This window comes from Bidens hawaiensis, unplaced genomic scaffold (genome assembly GCF_021521415.1).
Source record: "Bidens hawaiensis isolate Kalapana, Puna unplaced genomic scaffold, B.hawaiensis_p1.1 tig00029572_1, whole genome shotgun sequence".
Classification (NCBI taxonomy): Eukaryota; Viridiplantae; Streptophyta; class Magnoliopsida; order Asterales; family Asteraceae; genus Bidens; species Bidens hawaiensis.
Window position 1 is genome coordinate 47,571 of NW_027494889.1, and position 14,833 is coordinate 62,403.

The 14,833-nt window shown below is 34.3% G+C and overlaps 1 pseudogene across 1 annotated transcript; it reads right to left on the reverse strand.

Moving 5' to 3' along the window:
* Positions 1 to 4,950: 4,950 nt before the first annotated feature.
* Positions 4,951 to 12,700, reverse strand: LOC143579019 (ATP-citrate synthase beta chain protein 2-like; annotated as a pseudogene). The gene is made up of 17 exons (XR_013143381.1): positions 12,525 to 12,700; positions 11,352 to 11,471; positions 11,143 to 11,244; positions 10,969 to 11,034; positions 10,764 to 10,887; positions 9,880 to 10,014; positions 9,686 to 9,746; positions 8,891 to 8,967; positions 8,630 to 8,785; positions 8,424 to 8,552; positions 8,199 to 8,331; positions 7,981 to 8,108; positions 7,155 to 7,260; positions 6,993 to 7,069; positions 6,255 to 6,325; positions 5,878 to 6,162; positions 4,951 to 5,188 (listed from the first exon to the last, which is right to left on the reverse strand). The product of XR_013143381.1 is annotated as an ATP-citrate synthase beta chain protein 2-like (transcript).
* Positions 12,701 to 14,833: the final 2,133 nt, after the last annotated feature.

Genomic DNA, 14,833 nt, shown 5'->3' on the forward strand with positions numbered 1-14,833 from the left:
GAGTTTATTTGCAAGAAAATGAGGTTTCAAAGATGAAAACCGATTCTTGCATGATCAAGTGATGTATACGGGATATACAAGGGATCTTGGTCCAAGAAAGGAGTTAAACGAACCAAAAACGAATTTTTACGGTATAAACTTTAGTTTTGAAACAATAACCGAAACTATAGTGTAAGAGGCTTGATCGTGAGTGTAACTTGCTTGGTACTGTGGTATGTTGGTTGTAGGTTCTGTATTTAGTGGTAGATAAGGTGGAAAGACGAGTTTGTAGCTTGTAGTGGCGGAAAACAAAAGGTATATTCGGTTTATGTTCGGTTATGGATTTTTGGACAGATTGTGGATGGTTTAGAGTTAGGTCATGAAATTTTACAGAGGTGTTAAATACATGGAAATATGAGTTCTGTGAAATTTTGGAAATTTTTGGACAAAGGATGAATATTTGGTGAATTTAATGCTCGGTTTTGGCCAAAAATGGTAAAAAATAGTTAAATATCATGAAAAATTCTGAAAAATTTCAGATAAGCTTTTTATAACATGTAAAAGTCACACACAAAATTTTAGGTCAGTTGGAGAAGTCTAAGTAGGCTTTTCGGTTAAACGAGTTCTAGGGTTTTCTAGCTCGGTTTTAGTGAAAATGGCATGTAAAAAGAGATTTTGGTTCTGGAAAAATTACAGGGGACTATGTGGATGGCAGGGGTCATTCAGGAAAAATTTGGGATTTTTCTAAGGTCGTTTGGTATTTACGACATATTTAGTGTTTAAATGGTGTTTAAAAATAGATAAATAAATTTTAAATATAAAAAAATTAATTCTGGAAATATTTTAATAAAATTCCCCACTGTCAAAAAGTGATTTATGCAAAATTTCAAGATCCGAGACTAAACGAATAATTATTTGTGCTAAAAAGAAAATAAAAACAAACTTTTAAAGCTTAAAACGCGTAAACCGGTAAAGCTCGCCTAAACGAGCTGACTGGTGTATAAAAACCCTAAAAATGAACTATTTTCATATAACTGAGTTAAACAAGTAAAAATAAATCATCCGAAAATAATTCGGATGATTTGGGTAATTTTATCCGATAAAACAGTTTCCGGTGCACTAAAGACGGAAACGGGTCCCGCGGCCAATCGGGGCGTCTAAACCGAGCTCTAATTTCACATCTTTAATTAAATTATCAGTCAACCACTATTTTCGGGTCGTGTGTGACCAAACTCATTTTTGAAACGTAAAAACGGATAACCGTGCTAGGCACGCAAAACGGGGAAAACAAACTAATAAGTAATTTTGACTATTTAACTTTAAACGATATCAAAATCTGAGTCCGGAGAACTGTTTCTGGGTTAACATTGCCCCCGGAACGGTTACAGTACTGGGTTAACTGTGTCCCCAGATGTACCGGTTAACACGGTTAAAGTTATATTAATAGTAATTGTATAGTAACGATCATAGGGATCATATTACAGATTGGACGTGTTAACTGATAATGACTGTTGTTACCTGCTTGCATGTGCTAAGGTGAGTTTCACGAGCCCCTTTTTCTGAATTGTTTTTAAATATTTTCCCGGGGCGGAAGCATGTTACTACTGAAATGTTTAAGTACATACTGAACGCATGGATTTGCGTGTATTTATATATATTTTATTGTACGGGAATCGTACGGAAATGTACTAAGATGGTAATTGTCTGAGTTGCTAACATTCTAAGGCCCCGGAACACGAGTGATTAACTGAAAGCCGGTAGAGTGTGGATAGTACTATTGGTCTGACAAACCCAACTGGTCTGGCATGGAATTGCTGATGTTTCCCAGCCAGTTGCACATGTCTATTTTGTTGTTATATATATTTTGCTATGTAATGTTAGACATAGCGGTTTGGGGTAGGTTCGTGGGCGGAGTATGCCACGGGGTTGTGTGTGGATAGTCAGAGGTTTCACTTGTGGGCTCAGCATAATTACATCGATAATATTATATTATGATATGGATTTATCATGGTTTACTCAAATTGTGAAACTCACCAACTATTCGTAGTTGACCCGTTTTCTCACATGCTTTTCAGGTACAATTAAGATGAAGTGATTGCTTACGTGCTAAGTGCTTGATGTGTGTAAGATTTGCGTGTGGGATGTTAGGATACATTATATTAAATAGAATTATGTATCATATTGTATGATGTGTGTATCACCTAGACGGTAATGAAATATGAGATAATGTAATTTGAAGTATATTAATGTATTCAGTTTTCTTTATAAACAATGTGGTTGATATCAGAGGTGTCTGTTGCATCCCGTTTACGTTTCCGCTGCGGTTACGGGGTGTTACACTATCACTGTTTACTACGTGAAGTCAAAGGATAATATTGCGGAATTCGTCCATGGGAATGGGACTGAAGCCCTTGAAAAATTAAAGTTCATGCGAAGGAAACGTAACTCAATAGACTGGAGATCCCAAGAGTTGAGTTCAATTGGAAAACTTAATTGTATGAATTAGTGCGGTCACTGTGGGGGGGGGGGGGGGGGATAGCCCTACAATTTTAAGAGGGAGTTTACCACGTAGCAAGGTAACCTTCCTAGTCCATTCCTAAAAGTGACAAGTGTGAGGCTAAGCATATGGCTATTAATGATTCGACCAAGGTAGTCATACATGGTGAATCACCTATGTGAGAGAGAAGTGGGGTCGCTTCAAAGGGTGTTGTTGGGCACAATACTTAATAGCTCTTGCAGAACCAGGCGCATGTTCATGACCATAACGAACATAACTATGAGGACTTGACTTTGTCGGGGAGAGTCTTGTGTGAAGTGTATTGTCTTCTACACAAACGGCAGATGAGTTCAAAGACATCATTGTCTATTCAGAGCCAGTGGGCTAAGTATGCTTCATAAGAAAATGTTCAAAGGATAACACCTACCTATTGTATGCAAGATTCAACTGCTGAAATCTAATCTGAATAATGTTGTTTCGACCTCCATTCATGTGGGGGATTGTTGGAATTTTAAGTGTGTGAATGAAGGAAGTAGTAATGTTTGTCCCACATCAGATTGGGAACAAATTAATGAATGGTTTATAAGGTAGAGCCCTTACACCCATTTGAATTTTTTATGACATGTTTTACCACAAGTCCTATGCACGCGCATGGGGGGTGCAAATTTGGGTTTTTGGACTAAAAATTCATCGAACTCGTGCGTGCCCACACATCCCGCGGACACGAATGCAACTCCGAAAACCCGAGCCCACGTGAGACAGTTTAGAATTCGTTTTTGAAATTCAAATTGGTTGTCTGGTCAATACCATTAATAATCATAATGATTATGATTATTGTGATTCAGTTTCAATTCTTTTTTATAATGGTCATTAGATGAATATTATTATTATTTAATATTCTTTAATGGTCTTAACAAAGAATTGATTATATGGTTATGACTCTTGGTTATAAATACCATAACCAGATTCTAGTCAAGACACACCAAAAATCAAACACACTTCTTCTTCTATCTCTCTGCAACACTATTATTTCGTTTCAGGCAAGTGATCGAGTCCGGCAGAGCACCGATTCTGTTTCGAACCGGAGTACCCTGGGAACAGACCGCGAATTTGTTTAAGGGAATTGTGTTAAACACAAGCTCGGTTTACTGTGTCGATGTTTCATTATTTCTGTTGATTATTAATACAAGATTTCCAACAGATTATTAGCATCCAAGTGGATTTCAGCATCCAATATCCATGATAAATAGTTTTTCCCGGTAATATCAAGAGCTAAAAGCTCAAGCTTTGCAAGATTCGTCATAATGAACTATATTATCACAATACATAAAAAAATTAATGGATGTATCTCAAACATAACAGATCACAAACATTAATCACAAGTAAATAAAATTTTACAAGATGTTTAACTATATAAGATTGTTTCATGTATAAAAGATTATTATCTTAAATTTAAATAAGTTGTATGTTTAAAACTAGAGGTGTTGGATAATATGTAAATTTACAAAAAAAAAATCAAATTTCATTATTATTTAGGAAATAGAAAATTAAAATTAGTAAAAGATATACCATATCATAAATTAGACAATCGAGAAGAATCCCAGTATTGTATATTGGAGATAATTGCATATTATTTTTGTGGCATTCTATAAAGTTAGTTGAACTTCATTAAACAACAATATATATTAACTGTTAACACTAATGAAAATATTTATTTTATATGTTTCGATATAATTGTTACGACATATTAATCTCACCATGATTATGCTACAAAATTGAATTATAAAATACAATCAGTTAATTAACAATCATATTAAGAATAAATATAAATCTCAGTAGATCCAAAATTGCATGATATAACTTGATTGTTTAAAGAGATTTGAATGATCGAAACTTATCTCATACGTAACCCAAAATTATATGAATTACAATATGGATTATTTTGAGAGATAGAAGACAATAACAACTTAATTTATGTTCGCATACCTTGCGATGATTCAACTCCAAAAGCAATTCGTGCTGATAATTAGGGAGAGAATAAGAGTTTATATTATTAATTGGTGTGTCATACAATGAAATACCAATAGGTATTCATAAGAGGAAGAAAACTTAAGGAACAAGCTAATCTATATTTAGTAGATGATAATCATAATAATAAACAGAATAATAATATTCATAATAATTAACACGTTCTTTTCTTTTCTTCTATTTTAACTCGAGATTCCCTTTTTAAATATATAATTTCTTTTTCTTTCTTGCTCTATCCAATCTTATCATTTCTTTTCCTTGTATTTTAAACCAGAAAATACAGTGCTTGGTTAACATTCGAATCCCATACCGACTAATATTGTTTGCTTTACCCAATAAATATTGAAGGATAATTCATTTTAAGAAGTTTCATACAAACGTCGTCATAGTATTATACCTTTCACATCCCATAATCTCAAACTAGACATTTCTAATCAACAAAAACCTACTAAAACACAATTCTTTATTCAACAAAAACAAAAGAAGAACTACATAATAATAAGCTTGGTTTAATGAGTACAAACAATATAAAATTCATTCCTTAATATGCTAAATGTTACAAACAGACATAACACAAACAATCATCCGCAGATGCCAGCAATGGTCGATTACTTGGTGTAAAGAACATCTTCCCATGGGTGTCTGTATAGTGGCTGCTTCAATCTCTTCTGGTCAAACGTGTGCCTGCAAATTTCAAACCATCAGTAAGAATACTTCACGGGTTGTCCTAGGGGTCTAAACAAGCCGAACCCTTTGTGAGCTAAGCTAATCCAGATAAAATTAAAAAGAAGCCAACCTTAACAAGCTCGAACCCGAACTTAACTCGGCTCACGAGCCAATTATGTATGCATGTAAAATTATGATAAAAATAACTAAAGAATATATATATTCGTGGATTTAAAACTATAAATGTATATAAAGTTCATTAAACAAAAAGAGATCTAAATCATTTAATTTTTTTATCAACGTTTCATATTTTTTAAACTTCAATTCTTAAACACAAATGTCTATGTTATTTACATATGAAAAAAAAAGCAATTAAAATAATTTCTTCATATGTTTTAAAATTTTGACACTTACACAAATGTACATGTGTAGGTTCTATAAATAAATGAAAATTGTTCATTTTCTTTTTTGAATTTCAGGATGTATAAATTAACATTGCATTTCAACCATTTGCTTGTATTTAAAAAATTTATGACTGAAAAGTGTATGATTGATTTTTGTTTTCCTGTTCTCGCAACAAAACAGTGTTCATTTAAAAATAATAAACGAGCCAAGCTTGAGCTTTAGATATAGAGCTCAAAACGAGTCAGGCTACAAAGTTTGATGAGTATCTTTGGAACTGAAACGAAAACATTATCCGGACTTACCCGATTAGACCGATGGAGCGGGCCAAAACAAAAAGCCCGTTAAGGTAACCGATGGCAACAATCTCGTCAACTTCTTGTTTGGTGAACATCCCACTACCCGCAAGAAGATCCAAGAAAAGGGTACCAATGGCACCATCAACATTCATCACTAAGTTGTTTGCTTTTGAGAGAGTGTAAGTTTCTACTTCAACAGCGTATTCCATGTACTTTGTTGATGGGAAATGTGTGCGTGCAAATAGTTGTAGTAGCTCCACTCGCTTATCTCGGTTATCCCCTCTCTTATTCCTTTTATACAAAAATTATATATAAACATTGATAAATGTTAAGTGATCGTAGAAACATGCGACAAAAGAATGATGAATTTTACTTATGCATACCTGTGACCGATTCCAGGCACACGAATACCCTTCTTTTTCATACTTTCAACGAACTCGTATGCTGTAAGTTTCTGTGATATTTAAAAACTAGATTTATTAAAGAACGACACAATTGTGAGGGTGGACAAGAACCAATTAACCAAATAGAAACTGAATTAACTGACAAAACTGAACCAAAATAAACAACCCAAACAAAAATAACCGATGGTTCAGTTTTGTGTTGACTTTTTTTCTTGGAAACCAAATCTTACACTTCGGTTTGAGTTATAATTAGTTCCAAAACCGAACCAAACCAAACAAAACAAAACATGGGAAGGGCACCAAACTTGTTTGGTGTTTGTAATTGGATTTAAGACTCAAAATCAGTAATAAGTGACTAACAAAAACTTTAAGCCAAAAATTTAAGGCCCAAATTCCATTACAATGGGCCAAAAGTTTTAGACCCAAGTTCATTATTCTGGGCCAAAAGTTTCATTCATTCATTAATAGGTGATTAACAAAAGCATTGGCCCAAATATTAAAGCCCAAATTCCACCATATTGGGCCAATCATTTCGAACGCCCAAAATATTTCGAGTAGACCGACACATAACCGAACCTATACGTAAAACCATAAAACCAAAGCCGGTCAGTTTCCTAAACCCAGAAAAAAACAAAATGTCGGTTTCGGTTCTGTTTGAGCCCAAAGCCAAGCCTTGCAAACCCCTAGGATTTAGATATCACAACATGAATAGCTTACCCTATCGTATGCGTCTTTGAAGTACCTAGCAGCATCATCAATGGCACCACCGAAACGTGGACCAATAGTTAACAAACCTGTCATTCAGAAAATACAAAAAAGTCACACAGGTGTGATATACCGATCATATAATTAGATTGTAAAAAACTGCCGGTTAAGTACCCGAAACAAGACTCGAAACGAGATCTTTTCCTGCCCTTGCGGTCACGATTGTGTTGTGAGAACCAGATACACATGGCCCGTGATCCGCACACAACATGATGCAAATCTGGTGAATAAACTGTATAAGTTTATATACACTAGATGGAACAACATTTTGTAAAAAGAACACTATTGGATATCAATATAAAAAAGATTAAAATTATGATGTCAGCTAAGGCAAGTTATCATGATCACAAAGATGAAAATGATAAATTTAGTAACCAACAAATTATCTCACAAAGATGAAAATAATTATTATATTGAATATACGTGTCTACTGGGGTGTTAATCGTGTCAGGCTGGAAGAATGAATTGTCCAACCTGCACACGACTAATATGTTTATTCGTGTCAAGACTATAAATCATGAAACTCGAACAAGAGCCATTTAACCCATTTATCTAAACAGGTCAAACGGGTTGCTGGATTGTAAACGTGTCACAAACAGGTTGACCGTTGACGGGTAATAAATGAGTTATACATGACGCAAACAAGTTCGCAGGTTGACCTATTGAATTAAATGGGTTGACAGGTGACCTATTTAACAAACCAAAAATTAATCTGATTTCGTGTCACGTTCATGGGTCGAGCGTAGAATTACCACCCAAGGTATCCATTAATCATGTAATCATTTGATTATAAAAAGGGGTAATATAAAAAACTAGCTTGTCAAAAGTTATATATATATATATATGTGTGTGTGTGTGTGTGTGTGTGTGTGTAACTATAATAATGTAGCTGTTAAAAGAAAATGCCTTATATTTTGTACCATAAGTTTCAATAACAAACCTCAATGAATTGTGTGCAGTATCGAGGGAGACTGCGTTTAAACCATAAAAGTGAAATAACATCCCCGACAACCATTCCCTTTTCAACAATGGTAGACATCGGCACACCAGCATAGCATGGCTCCTCACCTATAATTCAAATTAATAAAATCATTAACCGTTAATAAACGCCTAATAAGCTAACAGGTTGAACTTAATGAAAATTTAATGGTGTTTTACCTCTGTCATCAGAGATGGTCGAAATAATATGAGTCGGTGCACGCACTTTCCCACTCTTAATCGCACTGTTAAGATCCTCAGGGATTTGTGGAGGCGTGGTCTCCTTAACTGGGGTAATCTTACCCTCCTCGGCCTGTGTAACCATTCAACCCGTTAGAGAAATATCATAACCTGAATTGACCTGTTTACTTGAACGAGTCAAACAGTTTGAAACTGAAAACATACCAATTTCTGGAATGTTTCCTTGATTGAAGTTTCAAATGCTTCATACGATGTCGGGACGATAGCCCCGGCATCTTTAAGTGCTTGATTTTTAGCTTGTGCAGACTCCAGTTCACCTCCACTCTTGGCACCCTAAATCAGAAAATATTAAGGAAATTACGGTTTTAACCTTCTAAACAAAAGTAAGAAAAAATGAGTTCATTACTCACCGCGTGCCCGAATTGAACTTCAGATTTGAAGAGGCGGGCACAAGTTCTACTGACCCAAGCGCATACGGGTTTGTTAATTTTACCGGCTTTAAGGGCTTCGACTAACGAGTACTCGTCTCGGCCACCAAGTTCACCAAGGACAACAATCATTTTCACCTAAATTAGACCAAAATACCCGTTAATAAATTTTATGTTTATTATCAAAGATTCAAAGAGGGTATACAAGTAATTTGCAACATCCCCAGTTGATTCACAAGGTACCTGAGGAATGTTGTTGAACCGCAAAACGTGATCAGAAAGAGTAGAACCGGGAAAAACATCTCCTCCGATAGCAATACCTATAAAACCCGTATTTAGCATCAAAATACATATCCACAAAATATATGCTTCAGTGATAAAAAAAAACAAACATATTAAAAAACTAACATTATTATTGCAACACTCTAGTTTTTGTAAACTAAGGTTTTCATGATTAACTACTTTTGAAATAAGATCCAAACCGCAATCAAGCCCGTAGGAGTGTGCATGAAACCGAAATAACCAAACCCAACCCAAAACCAAAGGCTTGTTTCGGTGTTTTTCTTTTCAAACTGAATTTCCTGTAAGGTTTCATAATGCTTGTACAGAAAAAACTGAACCATAAAAACCAAATTGAACCCACATAAACATAAAAAACCACTTTCGTTATTGAATCAATTGATTTAACTTTTACTTTTGAATATTAAATAATTTATGAAGACTAATAACTAGTGTAGCCCTAAAATTTTAGGTCCAAATGTGTACTAATCATTAATTAAAATAAATATTTATGCCCAAGGCACAAATTCATTATTTTGAGTCATCTTTTTGGCCCAAAAATTTCTAGCCCAAATGACAAAACCAAACCGAACCCAATGTGAAAACCGATAAAACAAAACCAAACAATTTTCAAAAACTGAATTTTCAGTTTTTGGTTTGGTATGAGCCCAAAACCGACGCATACACACCCCTACCGACCCCCGTTCACTTTTCCTCCTCAAAATGAAAGTGATGTAGAAAGTTTTCATATTTAACCACCTTCATAAAGTCCATCGGTCACACGGGCAATTGTATTGTACAGCTCATTTGACATGCCACCCTGCAGTTTAACCGAGAATAATATCATTTTCCATAGTCGCGTTTAAAGCACTAAAAGATGATTACTGACAATTTTTAGGTAATTTATTTTAGGCTCAAGGAGAACAAGGAAGATCGCTAATGTGTGTACATACAGATTTGGAGACAAATCCAACAGATCCAGGCCTGTAAAGTTTGCATTGTATGATGTTATCAATTGTTCCCGCAGTGTCACCGATTTTGAAAGCTCCAGCTTGGATACCACCAACAGTTGCAGGGCCTATGACAACCTGCAAAATACGGGCTAATCTTAAAACGTGGGTTCCATTTACTTGATGCTAAGGGAAAATACAGTTTTCTTTTTTAACTAAAACCGAAAATTCGGTTTTTGGAATTCTCAACGCCGTCGGTTTTCACAACGTGTTTGGTTTCGGTTTTTATGGTTTTGCCATTTTGACTTGAAATTTTTGGGCAAAGAAAATAGTAAAAACATAACGAATTTGGGCATAAAATATATTAGGGCCTAAATGATTGGCTACACCTTTGTTAAGTTTAATAAATTACTTAACAACCAATATTTAAAATTTCAATCCATAAATTACATAATGAACATTAAAAACAAACAGTTTTTTCATTATTCGGTTCCGTTTGATCTCATGTTTTCAGAAAATACAAAACCAAAACCAACCCGTAAAATTTAATTTTCAGAAAATACAAAACCAAACTGTTGGTTTTGTATGGTTCGGTTATTTTGGTTCAGTACAGTCATCAAAAAATACGAACCGAAACCAAACTGTAAAATTCAGTTTACAGAAAATACAAAACCGAACCGTCGGTTTTTTGTAAGTTCGGTTATGTCGGTTAATTTGGTTTCGGTTGGTTTTCCCGATTTTATGCCCACCCCTAGAAAACAGGATCGGACCCACACTCACATGTGAAAATTTTGTTAAAACTATACCTGATTTGAAGGGGAAACTAACACACAAAATGTAGAATAACTGCAAATGGTGTAAAGAAATTAGAATCCAAATTTTTGTACCTTGTTGTTTGCTCTTGCATACGAGATCAATTCTTTGGTGTCAGATTCAGGAACACCCTCAGCAATAATCGCCACAACTCGGATTGTGGGTTGTTTAAGAGAAAGATTAGATGAAGCCGCAGCACTGTAAAAATTCCGGTCAAAAATAGCCTTGTGAACAATTCCATAGATAGAAACTGATATTCAAGAGTTCAAGAAAACTAACCTTCTGTATGATGCAAAATTTATAAAAACATCAGCAGTAGGATGTGCTGCACAAGCTGCTTCAACACTACAAAACCAATAATAATCACATAACATCAAGAAATTAGTTGTTGACCAAAAAGTCAAAATTAGAATACACATCTTGAAACGTTTCTATCTTGAACATAAAACATACGTCGAGTGAACTGGAATAGCAATCTCTTCTTGCCCAAAAAATAATTTCTGAAATCCCTCAGAACCGGGTTAATGATACCCGCAACTGAAGGTGTTTCCCTACCTGATATATATAAATATTGCATAAAAGTTGGTCATATTTTAAAAGACGCAATCGTAAACCAATAAGAAGATTTACTTTGAAATGGGTATAAGGGTAATTTTACATACCACAAAGGAAGTCAAAATCAAGCATCCTCTGAATTGGTAGTTGTTTATAGTTATAAAACAACGCTTGTGTCGTACGGGAAAAAAGTTGCCCTGTTGCCATTGATGCTCACTCAAAATAACCTGGAAATAAGCCAAAAAATAAATAAATAAATAAAAAAGTTCATCAATATTGACAAACATTTGCTTATAACTAAAACAAATTTCAATATTGACAAATCAAGGGTATCTTGAGGCCTTAAAACAAAATCATAAACTTTTGACAATGATGACAAGGGGGAATATAGGTAATGGTACGCTAAAAACAGCCAAAAAATAGAATATTTTGTCGTTTTTTATGTGATGTCTTTCACGTAAAGAGTTTTTTTTATGCGCTAATATGTCCATATATCAACAATTACCTTAACTTTGACATCTTAAACTTAAAACAAGCATTGTTAATATTGTAATTATTTGTCAGTTTGACCTTACAGAAAGTCAAATGCAGACTCTAAAATCTCTGATCCATCGCTACAAATACCTGATAATTTCTTCATTATGATTTATGAAGTAACTAAACATCTATGATTAGTTGGGTGATGTTAAAGTCAACAATATGAAAAGTTGTCTAACCACAATTTATTCACATCTTTAAGCACAAGCATGAGTACATCAAAGGTGGGCCCCACTAAGTTGAGTAATACGCTAATCTAACCTAATCAGCTAGGTCTCAAAACAGATCTAAACTCTGGCTGTCACCAAATCAAATCAAATCAAATCAAATCACAATTCAGCATCATTCAGCCAAATCATCATCCAATTCACCAAATCTACACTAAAATCCAGATCCAAAAATCAAACTTAACTAAAACCCCCCCAAAACCTTCAAATTGGACTTAATAACTAACAAATCAATCCCACATTGAACTAAATCTTTCTTTTTTAAAACATAAGCCCGGCTACCCAGTGGACCCCACCATTTCCCGGGAAAACCCATCACCCAAAAACCCACTAATGTAAAAACCCAGTTGGGAAATGATGGTAATTGCAAGTAATATTAAATCGTTCTTTTTTAAAACAAAAGCTCAGCTACCGGACAGCTGGGATAGGATTCGAAATGATTGTAATTGCAAGTAATGTTGGATCTTGAATCAAGAATTGTGGAACAGAAGACAGGTGTGAGAATAATAATAATACCTGTGAGAATTTGTTGAAAGGCGTCAAACGTGTGAGGGAGGGGTTTGCAGTGAGATAGGATAGAGATGTGAAGAACACAAATGGAGGATCTGTATATATATATAGGAAGAGATTTGGAATATAATATAGATACATGGTTATGTATGTATAGGTGTTGATGTGTGAGAGAGAGAGAGAGAGAGAGAGAGAGACCGGTGGATGGTGGTTGGTTTAGTTTCGTTTGGTGGGTTAGAGGGTCCAAAATGATCGGTGAAGAAATTTAGGTCCAGATGGAGGAGTTTTCATGATTTTTTTCTCATTTGCTATTTATGCCATTTTCTAACTATATGTATACCCTGAAAAGGGTGTTTTCACTGCAGCGTTAGGCTATTTGCGGTACTGGAGTGTTATAAATTTTGATATCACGTTAGAAGAGTGGCTATTTTTTGTTTTAAGTTGTATTGGTTTGTAGCTCCATCGCATCGTTATGTCAAATTTTTTATATTTTTTTTTATAATTAAATTAAACAAATGAAAACTCACTAAATCAAAAAATAAGAAAATACATTAAAATTTGAAAAGAAATACCGAAATAAAAAAAAATACATAACAAAAAAAGAGAGAACTTCGATTCGATTTTGTTCCCAGTGGTTTTTTAAATTATAAATTTTGGTCAATTAGTTTATTTTAGCCTTTTATAGTACAATAGTTTCAATCAACTATCAATTTTAGTCCAACTCATTAACATCATCCACCAACCGTTAGTTAATACAACTTTGAAGGTTTTTTTTTTGTATTTTTCACAAACTTTTAATCATAAGAATTTTTGGGTTTTCTACTAAATATAAGTTTAATACTTTTTTGTTATTTTTTAGTATGATGGTTTCTTATATTTGTTTATATATAAATATTTATACACTTTTATTTTTTTATATAAACAAATATAATAAACCATAATAGTTATAAAATAACAAAATGTATAAAACTTATATTTAGTAGAAAAAAGAAATATTCATATGAATTAAAAGTTTGTGAAAAATATAAAAAAGTCCCTCAAAGTTGTATTAACTAACGGTTGGTGGCTGACATTATTGGGCTGGACTAAAACCGATACTTAATTCAAACCGTTGCACCATAAAAGACTAAAATAAACTATTGGACCAAAATTGGTAATTTTAAAAAACCACAAGTACCAAAACCGAAGTTCTCTAAAAAACTCTAAAACTAAAAAGTATTTTCATATGTTGTAAACTTCGTGAATCTTTTGTAATCGTCGTGCTTCCATCGGTAAGCCCCTTTGAGAGGAGGTAATCAAGGGCTTGTTGCATTTACCGCAATTCATATACACCGGCAAACCGATCGTTGGTGTCGGTTCTAACACTGAGAGTAGCGAAACGTTCCACGTTTTGGATTTTTGAAATGACCAAACAAATCGTTTTATCGGTCTAATTCTTCACGGGTCCCCTCATCGGCTCGTATCGACGACAACCCTCCACATTTTCCCCTTGTTTTTCTTCCTCTTCCGGGAGTCGGGTACGTCGTCATCCCCTAAATCAACCTCGTCTTCGTCAACGAGGTGAAAGTTATGAGCTTTGGAGGGTGGTCCAGGTTTGCTCGGATTTGTCGAAGACGAGCTCTTTGACCATTTTGGAGCTCGAGATTGTCACACCCCGAAAATCTTAATTTAATCAGCGGAAGACTTTGACCAAGTCATTCGGGTGGTGACAGACGCCGTTTCAGCCAATCACATTTAACAATAGATTTCTAATGAGAGTTGAACTTTATTTAATCATCAGAGTCAATACACGTGTCAGATTACACGATTTTTATTCAAATTACAAGTTCAACATAAAGTCAACATTTTTCATTCAAGCACACGTCACTATTTTCCCGCGCTCTTCACGAAGCTTCAATACTTCACTTATTTACCTAAAAAAACATATTAAAATAAATATCAACACGAATGTTGGTGAGTTCACTTTATTCGAAAATAATCAATATATATTTACTTATATATATATGTGTGTGTGTGTGTGTGTGTGTGTGTATCATGAAAGTATAGCAATCGAAAATTCAATACAATACATCATGGAAATCATAGTAAATAATATTTTATCAACATATCATGAAACATAGTAAACGAGTAATTGTAATTCTGTCACACCCTCAAAATCCACTAACGGAGTTTTACCGTCAGAGGGTGTGAACTGGCAGGATCGGAATCATCAGTTATAATCAAACCATAAAAACGTTTCAAATGAAAATAAGTGCGGAAGCGTAAAACCATAGAAACAATGTTACGTCACGCAGAACGATTTAAAACTAATGATA